Genomic DNA, 13,699 nt, shown 5'->3' with positions numbered 1-13,699 from the left:
ACACTGAAAATTAAAATCAAGATCATATTTCCTGTCCTCCCCTAACATGACAGAGGTAGAGAATTATGAGTGAGCTCTGCCCCTTCAGCCGTGACCAGGTGCTAATGGAAGAAACAACTCTCTAGGTAGCCTAAGAGTTGTAGAAGGGTTCTTTAGGATAGCTGCCATTATTTTGCCCAACGATTTTTATATAGAGAGAAGAGAGCCTGGTGATACATTTTCCTGAGTGATAAGTATCCAGAAAAAAAAAGTTAATATCTCTGGTGAAAAAGGGGTTTTTTGTTTGTTTGTTTTTTGCTTTTTCACTGAAAATTGAGAGTTATAGGATTTCTTACATCTCTGTCTCAGGGTATGATACTTGGAAATTGTAGTTTGTGCTGAAAACTATAGGTTTTTCCTCCCCCTTTACTACACATTACTTCTGTCATTTTTATTGAAATATAGTTAGCATACGACATTATATTAGTTTTAGGTGTACAATACTGTTTTCACTGAATTGACAATCTATGCCTTACACAATGTTCAACACGGGAAGCCTAGCCACCATATGCCACTTCACAATGTTATCATAATACTATGCTATATTTTCCATCCCTGTGACTTATTTTATTTTATTTTTTTAATGTTTATTTATTTTTGAGAGAGACAGAGACAGAGCATGAGTGGGGGAGGGGCAGAGAGAAAGGGAGACACAGAATCTGAAGCAGGCTCCAGGCTCTGAGCTGTCAGCACAGAGCCCGACACGGGACGCGGGGTTCGAACCCACGAGCTGTGAGATCATGACCTGAGCTGAAGTCGGATGCTCAACTGACTGAGCCACCCAGGCGCCCCTGACTTACTTATTTTAACTGCAGGTATTACTTTCTTTGTTCTTAGTAAATTACTTTTGGTCTTCTCTCTTTGTGGTTTTATTATAGTCTTCATGCAATTTAATAACATAATAGCACAAAAAGTAAATAAAAACATGCATTTGTAGGTGTGAATGTATGTGTATAATTGTATATCTTTTGTTTAAAAAATCTAATCCATTTTCTAATTTTACAAAGCTATTTATATATTTTCTTCTTTATTATACATTTTTAAATAAACCTGTAACTTTAGTTACAAGTAAGTTAATAGCAGGTACTAAAGTAAATTTGGATGAAGAACAGACCAAAGTTTGAGTGCAGGAAAAAAAAAATGGTAAAGAGATTTTAATAATTTGATCCATCTCTAGCTTCACCTAATCCCCAGAGGAAAGAAACACATCACAGTGGGTATGTGATGATAGCACTTCTCTCTTCTATGACATGAGAAACTTTGGAGCTACATTGCGAGAAGGTGAAAACTGCTCAGATTTTTGCCATCTTCCATGAAAGGTTAACTCTATCATTCTGAGTAATGTTAACAAAATAGCCTCTGTTTTGCTTACTCCCTGCTTTTGGGAAAAGGTCAGCTTTCCTAGAAATAGTATTTCGTATTTAGCACCCACTTTTCCTTTTTAATGATCCTATTAAAAATATTTCAACTTAATTAGAAAAAAAAGATGGTTGAAGATATAATAGAGATCTAAACTGAAGTTGTGCAGGCACACATATGAATATGGGCTTTATAAATTGATTAATATTTGGAAATAATATAGAGAGTTTAAGTATAATGTATTGAAGTTTGTAATATTATTATGCATACTATTTAATGTACATACTATTAATTTATAAAATAAAGCATTTGAATCATGAATAATAAATAGAAAACAATTATATCTGCTTATATATTTATCAGGTCATATTTCTTTCTACCTGGCTAAGGAATGTCTTGTTAACAGCTTATGCTTTAGAATGTGCAGAGGCAAAGACATGTTTAGACTTAATTGATATTTTTGGGTATCTGTAGTGCAAGAAAATGCTAGAAAATTACCTCAAAATAGCACGTTGGATAAGGAATTATTGCCATTGGCTAGACCAGACAGCGAACCATTGGCGATGGCCCAAGAATCTGGAAAATGTTCAGATGGAGCCCACTGTTAGCCAGCAAATCCTGTAGGTGAATGGGACTGATTGAAATACATCCAATTTGGTTTGACTCTTGGGTACTGTTTTATTATTTATTTATTTTTATTTTTTATGCATTTATTTATTTTATTTTAGCCAGTGTGTAAATGGGGGAGAAAGGCAGGCGGGGGGTGGGGGGAGAGAGAGAGAGAGAGAGAGAGAATGAGAATTTTATGCAGGCTCTATGGTCAGCATGAAGCCCAATGTGGGGATTGACCCCACCATCCTGGATCATGACCTGAGCCTAAATCAAGAGTCATATACTGAACTGATTGAGCCACCCAGACGCCCCACCTGTTCTTGATCAAGACCTCTCCAACAGGTTTCATCATGTGTGATGGTGCCATTACCATACATAAAGTAAACAGATTCCTTTTTCTGTTCACTTAGTTCATCTCAAGGTGTTCCCTACACCTTGGGTATAGTGTCAGAGAGGACACTCTGGTGATGCGTAATGAGTGTCAGAGTAGAGTGACAACTTCAACAGTTTCATTACAACTGCCAAAAAACTCAGGGCAAGGGAAACCATTTTCCACTTATGGTGGGATAGACATGACAGAGGTCCAAGATTCTAGTTTGTTCCATAAGTAACTCTTCCAACAAGGAGGACTCTAGGCTTTGCTGAGAGTGCAGGTGCTGACTCTGTGACCGAAGGCACAATGGACAGCAAGATGACGAATGTCATAGAATGAGGGTATGTAATAGCCTCTGTCTCCAAAAGGGCTCACTATGCAGCTAGTAAATGGTGTTCTAATGGGGTGTAGTGCAGAGCCAAGAAGGGCATCTTTTGCCTATGAAGTCCCTAGTTGGTCCAAAAACCCCAGAACACTTAAGAGGAGACTGCTACAGCCTTTACAAATAAAGAGTGCATGGGGTCATGAATAGGAGTCTGTTGTATTGCAATTTGGGCACTCTTTAGAGTCTTTTGGTGTAGTGGTGGCATTCTAACTGGACCAGTTTAAGAATAGCAGGATGGATGGGTTTAAGAATACTTTGTAAATGAGGAATGTGTTGCCTCCAGGACACAAATTGGCCTGCATAAATTTGGGCTTATCTTAATGTTGTGCGTATTGAAAGGAAGGGTTAATTGTTTCTTGACAGGGTCAGTGATGGAACAGCCCTTGACTGATGAAATAGCACACAGAAATATTACGTTGGCATGGCCTTTTATTTTGTGTGGGGCAATAACTCATTTTTTTAACCTTTTGTGGGTGATTTGTATCTTTATGTACTAAATAAGTATGTAAAATGCATCTTATAAGATTATTCCTTAAAGATTCCAAATCAGTATTATATTTAGGGGCCTTCTCCACAGACATTTGTAGTTTATTGAGTTTATGGATTCGGTTTGAATTAACCCCTTGTCATGTTTATGAGCCATGGTGCTCAGTGAAGCCCAGAACCTTTGTCACTATGTTTTATAGCTATTTAATAGGGTGATAGCATCCTCTGTCCTGTTAGGAGTGGTAGATGTAAAACTTCTATGGCCACTTTTTGGAGTCAATGCCATGAGGGTGCCATGGTTGTTTTACTCCATAATCTAAGGATCAGAGTATATTTTGGTGACAGAATCATAAGCAACAGAAAAAACTTCTGTAGGCTCTTAGCCAACCATTTGATTTTAAGAGTATGGACATCAGCAAACCACATTAACTGTTCTTTCACACATGAGCAGCAACCCAATAGGCTCACATAATGTATAGGATATCATTCTTTTTCTTGAGCACTTTATAGAATACGGTCTGATGCCTTGAAAATGTTGCAGTCAAACATTAAATAGGTTCAGACACAGAACCAGTGATCATTGGGTAAGAGTCCTTTCCCATGGCTTATGCTAAAATCATCACCTATGACTTACACTAAAATTGAGGCATAATATTCAGTCCAGTGTGCTTGATAGGCCTATGCCAATACATAATCCCAGAGCTCCTTCAAGGAGGGCCCTGATAGCATATTCCTTTGCTTAAATGCCAATTACTGAAACTTCCAATTTAAGTTGGTTAAATCTATAAAAGAAGGTTGATAGGCTGAGCAAATGCAGCACAAAGCAGCACAAAGTACATGCTTGCAAACAGGTGACAGCAGAGCTAAAAGCACATGGGAACCAATAGCAGCTCAAAGTACAAGCTTGCCAGCATGCCCTTGAGCCACACAGCAGGTCAAAGCAAGAGAACAAAGAACACTGGTGGTAGTCATTGTCTAATACTGTGCCAGCCGCTTTGTGGTTGCCCCATTGAGGGAGGGATCAACTCTCCTCCACCCAAAGTTGGTTCAAGTGCTGATACAGATAATGCTAGACGTGTACCAGGAGAGTATAAAGAGATTTATTATTCACATATTGAGGCTTTCTGGGTAGAAAAGAACAGAAACGCAAGGTGGTGTGGAAATATCTTAGGGCAAGTGGCTTTGTTCTCTGTTGTATTTTGGGGCTCTGGTCAGCATAGCATTACTGCATACAGGTTGGGGTTTGTGTGGTTTGAACTTCCCAACTGGCACCAAGGAAGGGAATTTTCAGTCTTTCTTATAGGCTCTCCAAGGCACCACAAAAAAGGAAAAGGACCATGGTGAGGCTTGAAAATGTTTCAGTGAAACATCAAAAAAAAAAAAAAAAAAAAAAAAAAAAAAAAAAAAAAAAAAAAAAAGAATCAGATACCATGTTTATCTATTCTTTCTGAGAGCCACCTTTTGGAAACACTTTAATTTTATTTCTAATGTATGCATGGAAATAGTTACAAATTATCAATGACTAGTAGGTTTAATTACATCTACAAAATCCCTTTGCCATGTAAGATAACATAATCAAGGTGTGGTATGTAATTATATTCCTAGTCCCGATTTTGATTTTGTCATACTGTACATTAAACTGTAGGCAACTATATGTGGCTGCAAAGGGCACATGAGCATAACAAAATGCCAATTCAATCAGAAAAAAATAATTGAGATTCAAATGTATATGAATTCGTAGGAAGTTGTGTCAACATTATCAAACACATCAAGAATTTTAATGTCCAGGGTGACCTTCTCAGTAAGTGTGTTTGTGTGTGTGTGTGATTTAATAGCATTAAAAGACCTGCAGTTGGTGATCTGTGGATTTTTTATAACTATAATCCCTTCATTCTAGGTATTTCCATATAGGTTGTGCCATTGACTAATCTGACACCTTTGTATTTGACGCTAACCGCCTATGCAGATTTAAATTTTTGTCCTTTAATTGTTGCTTCTTAAAATATGATCTATCAAATATTTCAAGCTAAAAAATTCTGAAAATTCTTTGATATTCTTCCTGTTGATTGACAGTAGGATATGTATCTGCTTCTCTTGATTCTGGACTTCTCTGATTGTATAATCAATAAAATATGGTAGAAGTGATGCTGTTTCAATTTCTAGACATCTTCTATTTCAGGTATTTAGGTCCACTAACTCTTGGAGCTATTAGTCGCTGTGTAAGAATTCCTACTCTTCTTGGGGGTGCCACGCCCAAGGAAGTCTAAGCTAGACACTTGAACAAGGTGTGTGGAGAGATGCTTGGCCAACACTCAACCATTTTTTATCATCCCATTTAAGACCTTAAAATGGCCCAAGTGGCCCTATGGGCTCCTGTCCATATTTCTAATAACAGATTCATGGCCAAAGTCAATGTTTGCTGTTGTTTTAAGCCACCACATGTTGGGTTTGTTTGGTACTGATAACTGTAATTAATAATTGGAACATAATTTAATACTTAAAATTGTTGCTGTGACAAAATCCTAAAACATTGGCTTCAGGTCATTTGTCTTGTTTACCAGTTTTGGACTATTAAGAATAAAACTGTAGTAGACAGGATTCTACAAGTGCCCCCAACCCCAGTTTTTCTACCCTAATCCCAGGGATTATGAGTATGTGAAATATCACAGCCAGGATTATATAAGATTGAAAGGTAAAAGGAATTTTGCAGATTTAATTAAGTTTACTAATCGGTTTGCCCTTGAGTTAACCAAAAGGGCGTTTATCTGGGTGGACCTAACATAATCATATGATCCTTTTGAAGCAGAGATTTCTCCTTCTAATAGCAGAAGGGTAAGAGAAATTTAAAGTACTAGAAGATTTTTGGGCATCTGAATGGCCCAGTAGGTTGAGCCTCTGGCTCTTAATTTCTTCTAAGGTCATGATCTCTGGGTTGTGGGCTTGAGCTCTGTGTTGGGCTCTGTGAAGATGGTTGGGATTCTCTGTCTCTGACCCTCCGCTGCTTGCTTGTGTGTGTGTCTCTCTCTCTCTCTCTCTCTCTCTCTCTCTCTCTCGATAAATAAATAAAAATTTTCAAAAATAAAAAATAAACTACTACAATGATTTGACAACGCTGTTGGGAGTTGAAAATGGAAAGACCTATCGGCAAAGACCAAGACTAGCTTGTAGGAGCTGAAGGAACTTCCAGACAGCATCCAGCAAAAAAAAAATTGGAGTCGGTGGGGGGGTGTTTCTGTCTTATACTATACAGAACTCAAACCTATCAATAACCTGAATGAAACTGGAAGTATGCTCTTTACCAGATACTTGTAAAGTAACCTAGCCAAGACCTTGATTTCTACCTTGTGAAACACTAAGGAAAGAATTCAGTCATGCCTACGCATACTTCTGACCTATAGAACTATGAGATAATAATTGAAAGGTGTTCTAAGATAATCAGTTTTTGGCAATTTATTCCAGTGAAATAAAATGAGTATAAGCTGCGTGTACATTTTGGACATGGCTTTTTTTTTTTTTTTTTAATAAACATGTTTTCTTTTTGGGTAAATTCCTAGTAGTAGAATTGGTAGGTTATTGGGTAGGACTGTGTTTAACTTCATTAGACAATTTCTGTGAAAATGTTTCCCCAAATAATTGTATCACTTTATATTTCCACTATAAATGTGAAAATAAGATCTTCAATTTTTCCACATACTTGACAAAACTTTCAGTTTTATCTTTTTAGTTTTAGCCATTCTTGGTGTTAGACAACATTACCTTATTCTGATTTAACTTGAATTTCCCCAATGAGTAATAATGTTGAATTTCTTTTCATATTGTCTATATATTCTTTTGTAAATACCTATTGAGAATATTTTTCCAATTTGTAGTTATATGTCTTAAGTTGAGTTATTTGAGTTGTTTATATTTTATACATTCTAGAAAAGAGTTCATGATCAGGAATATCACCAACATGAAGCTTACATTTTTATTTGTTTAATGATAACTTTGAGGAACAAAAGTTTTTATTTTTGTGTGTACCCTCTCTACAAAATTGTGTCCCCTTCTATTTATTGAAGATATTATATAATAAGAATTTATAATAATCATTTTGTAGATGTATTGTCATACCCCTTTTACTTTAAATGGCTTCATATTCTACATGGTCACATTTTTAAATAAAATCATGCTTAGTATATAAGGTGTTAACATTTAATATCTTCAAGTGATCAGTATATTATTTCAATTAGCTATTTTCATACTTCTAATTAAGTGTGACCTTTTAAAAATAGAAAATTGTTACTGAGATAATATTCTTTGAATTTCATTAAAGTAAACAGATTGGCTTGCAAAAAATCAATTTCAAGATCTCTGTAACATATAAATAGAGGAATACAGTTAATTTCAGATTTCCTTGTAATCAGCAGCCCTATTTTCATACAATGTTGAATAATGAAGGTTAAGAAATTTTTAGCTTCACTTTGTTCTTCCCACTATATAACTCACCTCAAACCACAATTGTTACTCATTTATGCCTGTCTCCTCCCCGCAAAAAGTTCTAACGGCCAGTATGAAAGGGAATAAAGATGATCATTCGAGATTCACCTGAGTGAGGTTATCATCTTATATGTCAGATTCATGGGTTATAGATTTAAATTCTAACTATACCTCTTTAAAACATTTCAACTCGCATTGGATAATTAGCATTGTCTTGGACATTTTAGATTGGAGAAGCCAAAGAACGGTGCTGGCCTGAGGTATCCTAACTACTGTATGATATTTGTAGTTGTTTTCATTGCTGTTAACTTATAGCATTAATTCATTGTAATTGTTCTGTTTCTTTTTTTGTCTTCCTTTCTTTTTCTGTCTTCTCTAGTTTTAATTGAGCAATTTATATGATTCTATTTCCTCCTCTCAATTGGCACATCAATTATACATTTAAATTAGTTCACTTTAGCTTGTCTGAATCTGTGTTCTAGTGGAGCAGTCAGATGTCATTTGTGTGTGCGTGTTTAATCAGCCCATCTGTTTTGCTGCTGTTTTGATAGCATGTCCCATCTTGAGTAACTTCTCTCACCCCTTTAACTATATCCATCCTTTGTCTTTTGATCATAAAGCACATGGATTTTTGTGGTATTTTCGTGTGTGTGTGTCCTTGTTTGTTTTTCTTCACAGTTTGACTATTGCTTCCTTTTCTCTATGTACCAGTGGCCTGTCAAGCTGGAAATTTAGACTGTAAACCCACCTCACTTTCAAATTACCTGTTTGCTTTAGATCTGTGGTGGTAGATACATACATACTTTTGCTGACGCCATATTAGTATCTAAAGTGGAATTATCTGAGCCAGCCCCAGGATCTTAGCCAAGTAGAGCATGTGGCCACTCACTCATGGACAATGGGCAAATACAATGACCATTTTACCCAGGTAAACTTGATAGTCTTGATGGAAGTGATTTTAAAGGATAGAAAGGCAAATGTAAATTAAAGTATGTTTGTAGTTTCTTCTAGCATGTGAACAGGACCATACTAGTGCAAAAACATAAATGCCTTAGGAAATGAGTAAAAAAGAACATCATGAAGAAAACTGTGATGTATTTTGAAAAAAATTATGTGTGTGAGATGTGAAAGTACTAGCTATATGCTATATGTGTATAGTTATATATAAATATAGATAGAGAGAGAGATTGATTCTATATAGATAGATATATCCTATATAGATACATAGATATAGATATGATGATAGATACATAATATTAGTTACAAAAATTCAAGATATCAATGCATTGCATCAGCATGGCCACACTTCCTCTCATGTTTGCATGAGATCCTAGCCATGGGAATTAGGAGAACAATGAAATAAATAGAATATTTTATGCTTATTTTTTTACCAAATAGAAAAAGAAAAAAAACTTTTGTTATTTAAACCTCAGCTGATCAACAGTTCATTTTTTTTTCTTACTTTGACTTCAGTAGATTTACTGAAGATAATTTACGTGACCTCAATGAATGGGTTAACTGTATCACAGAGATCAAGATAACAGAGTCATATAAAATTGGACATTGACCTTGCCTTGAGAAATGGAAATTCTGGTAACTGTAGAACTGATTGTTCTGGAAAAACAAACACTACTGTGGTTCATCCCAAAGTAGAGTGTAAAGTGATAGACCTTGACTGTTGTGAATGAACACATATATGTAATTCCAGAAGACTTTTGTATAGCCAAAAGAGTGTAAATAACATTTTATTATGCTAAGTATTGACAAATAGTATTGACCTAATTCATGTTGATGGGTGTCTGGACATGGTGTTAAAGACTTTACTTCCCATGTGACCCAGCTTCATGGGGTCTTTCTCAGACATCACTGTGGAGAAGTCAATGACCTGTCACAAATAAGAGCCTCCAGAGATACTTAATGAGTGCCCATGGACCAAAGGTGGGCAGAAGAGACACAAATTTATAAGACTGGAGGCTCATTAACTACACTTTTTTAGTCACTTAGACCTGACTTAGCACATCTGAGCTAGCATGAGGAATAGAGGGTTTTTGTTTGTTTGTTTTTGTTTTTTATTTTTTGTTTTTGTTTTTGTTTTAGCTACTTCCATCAATTGTTTTCAATTCTCTTTGATTTTTTCTCCTGGTCTTCTGTTATCTTTTCTGCAGGTCGCTTCTTCAACCCCTTCATTTCCCTGGTTTGTAGTTTGCTTAGGTCTTGCTTTTGCATATGAATCCTTCCATAAGTTGTGCCAAAAGTGTCATGGGAGACATTTGTCTTCTTCTTTGGCTTGAGGGCTTTTGGCATTTTCATAGATAATTTGTAAAGATCATCTGATGCCAGATATGTCCTCCTCAGAACCAGATCCAATGAGGGCCCCGTCTCTTCCAATTCAATCCTTGGTGTTTTACAACCAGACTTCTTCAACAGCAACTTGTAGCCTCGAAAGTAAATCTTCCCATTCAGTGCGGTGAAGTGCAGAACATACTCTAAACCAGCCAGGCGGATATTTGATACTGTGGGGCCTCTGAAGAGATCAATAAGAAGATTTTTTAGCCTTCTGTAGTCTTCTGTTACATCAAAATCATAACCTGCAAATAGTAACATGGGTTTTGTTCTCTCAGAACATTTACTATTCTTGATGTCTTTTAGAGAGACAAACTTCTCAGTACCTAATTCGATCATATCCAGCACATGGTAGTCATACATACGACCTATTACTAGATTATTTGGCTACTTCTTATTATGGGAGCCAAACATAAATAAAGACCAATCTGACTTCTTTTAAAATAATTCCAATGATGTCTGATCCTCACATGGTCTGGTAATGTTTTTCTTTTTATACAGAATGCCATATGGTTTTGTCAGTGCATACACACCTCTAAGTACTTGTGTCACCAGTAAATTTGCATTTCCCCCTTTAATCAGCATAGCATTTTTAACATTTTCACTAAGTTTTTGAAGTCTGGCTTCTTTTAATAAGGCCAGTTCCAAGATTATGAAATGTGCATTGCTACATAGATAATCTATGTTAGATTGATGTTTATGGCCCCAATTATAGGCGCTCTTTGCCAGATAACTGTACAGAGTCCTGCTTCTCTGACTTTGCAGTAAATCATGTGACTACCTTTGTTCATGGGAATCATTGTAAATATGATACTGTAAGAAATGTGGAAACTCTTTCACATGTCCATTTGCTGATTTTGAACTTTCTCATCTCTAACAAAAGATTATTTCCAAAGTAGGCTACTGGAAGAAAATAAATGCGTGGCCCAATTACCTCTGTTTTCCTAAATGATACCCAGCTAAGTACCAGACATGTGAGTGATCCCAAACATGACCAGAAAAGTTATCTGGCCAAACCTAGGTAAATTGTCTACCTGAACTTCATAAGCTAAACAAAGGATATAATTTTAAGCCACTGAGATTGAAGGTTTCTTAAGCAACATTATGTGCAGAATGTAATGTGTGCAGGTTACTTCTCAATTGTAATGTTGACCACTGAGCATGCAGCCTATCTATACATAATTTAAAGTGTGGAACACTGAGAACTGTGGGTATTGTAGTGCTTTATACTACTCCTCCGCTTCTAAGATTTTCCCTAGAAAGTTTTATTTAGATCTCTTCTCTTATGGCATACCCCTCTACTTGAGGTGTAGTCATACCCTTTCATTTGACAGCATTTGATTATGCATGTGTGTGTTGGGGGGAGATAAATGTAATCAATGAAGTTATGGAAAATAGAAAATTAGGACAATAACAAAGATTTCTAGAAACAGTAAATCTTAGATTCAACTATAATCTCACCACCCAAAGAAAATTTATTGTCATTTTGTTGTTCATCCTTGACTATTTTATGAAAAGATGAAGATAGATAAATAGGAAGTTTTACTTTTATTAATGTTTGTTTAAAATGTTTTCTGGGGCACTTAGGTGGCTCAATTGGTTAAGTGTCTGACTTTGGCTCAGGTCATGATCTCACAGTGGGTGGGTTAGAGCCCCATGTCGGGCTCTGTGCTGACAGCTCAGAGCCTGGAGCCTGCTTCCGATTCTGTGTCTGCCTCTCTCTGTGCGTCTCCACCTCTCTCTGTCTCTCTTTGTCTCTCTCTCTCTCTCTCTCTCTCTCTCTCTCAAAAATGATTAAACATTAAAAAAATGTTTTCTAACCCAAGAAACTTGTATATTATTTATAAGTTTGCTTCATTTATCATGTCTGGATATATAATGCTTTATTTAGGTCATTTATATAATTTAATTAATTTACTTGTATATTTAATTCATATACATGAAAGATAGAAACATGCCTATTATTACCCATGATTGTAGGTCAGAAGAGATTTGCTCCTACTGGACCTGACTGGGTTGGTCATTGTGTTGGATCTCAGCAGGTGGATTAATTCAGTGGGTTTACTCAAAGCAACCATTTTGACTTCAAGTTGAAATAATTGAAAAGTATTTAGGGTCAGTATAGTAGAGTCAAGAATGGTCCTAAAGTCCAAAACACTTCAAAGACTGAGTCTGAACACTAGAATGCAAAGGGAGTAAAGTTGGGTTAAAATGAAGAGTATTACATTAAAGGCTTCATCAAGATATTTAGTGACTCCTATATCTTTGCATTGATCAGAATCAGGTCTCAAACATGTGTGTACTCGCAGAGAAAACCCTACCCATATGCTAGAGTTCTTCCTTCTCCCTGTGAAATCTGCACAAAATTCAACTAGGCTGCTTTCCATTTCCATCTTGGTGACTATCGAGTTGACAGATTTAATCTAAAGTTGTGATGACTGATTATAGCATTAACAATCAAATAGGGACTCCAGAATATATTACTTAAACTAAAAGAATTAACGTCTACTTATGGAATTTCCTGGCTATAGAAAACCGATACAAGATAAATCAACCCTAAAATACCTACTGGCACTTAAGACTAGTTTTTCTACTTGGATGCAGAATATTTTGATTGACATTATAGTCAATTCAGTCACAAAATAGCTGTCAGCTGCTTTATGTTCCTGCTCATTCATGTAACCATTTCCCTGTGGCATTTATAGCAAATAGAATTCTTGAACATTTTGGGCCTTATAATCACTGAGAAGATTGCAATTGGATTTTGGTAATCAGTGGTTAACAAAAACTATTACAAACCATTTAAGATCTACTTCACTTATTGTGTGTGTGTGTGTGTGTGTGTGTGTGTGTGTGTGAATTAAAATCCCCCCTTTCCTTCTGTACTTTCATTTAAAATGGATTGAAAGAGAAGCTAATGGCATATTTCTGATAGTTTACCTCTATTGAGATTACAAATCCAGCTGTCAGTCTGACAGCAAACCTCCTTAGCATGAATGATTCAAGGAATTGCTTGGAACTGTAATAAATTGCAGCAAGAATTTAAAACAGTAGCCTAAAATCTTTGTTTATCTAGATGAGTAGGAACATTTTAAAAGATGAAAATTAACATGCTGAAGTCCGAGGCTAAACATGAGGGGTGAGGATAGCCCATAATATTTTGAGAAAGAACAAGGTCAGCCATGTGAATTAACAAGATAGAGATTTATGATGAAACATTAAACTTGGCAGACTACCTGGAATCTATGATGGTCAAAGGCAGCACTAGTAGGGACTGATTCAAGACTGAAGGTCCTAGTAACTGAATTATAGAATCTAAATCAATTCTGAAAATACCAACGCGTCATACTGTGAAATTACTTTTCTAACGTTATTGGGAGCAAGTTTCTCTCTGCTCTGTTAAAATTTAAGCATAGCTTCCAGAGAAAGAAAATGAAGAATATATTTCAAGCTTAATCCCTTACCTAAGACATATTTGGACAATTAAAAGACAACTGAAACTAAATACAAATAATTTACACTATAATATTCTAAAATATTACAGAGTGGTAAAAGACTATTGAACTATACTTGATGATACTCAATTAAAAATGTTTGCAAATTAGGGGCGCCTGGGTGGCTCAGTC

General features: G+C 35.9%; 1 pseudogene; it reads right to left on the bottom strand.

Annotated features, from left to right (window-relative positions):
- Positions 1-9,836: 9,836 nt before the first annotated feature.
- On the bottom strand, positions 9,837-10,679 carry LOC125929513 (ribosome production factor 2 homolog; annotated as a pseudogene).
- Positions 10,680-13,699: the final 3,020 nt, after the last annotated feature.

The sequence above is a fragment of the Panthera uncia genome, chromosome D4 (assembly GCF_023721935.1).
Source record: "Panthera uncia isolate 11264 chromosome D4, Puncia_PCG_1.0, whole genome shotgun sequence".
Taxonomy (NCBI): Eukaryota; Metazoa; Chordata; class Mammalia; order Carnivora; family Felidae; genus Panthera; species Panthera uncia.
Note: the sequence above shows the minus strand (reverse complement) of the source record. Positions and strands in the feature narration are given on the sequence as shown.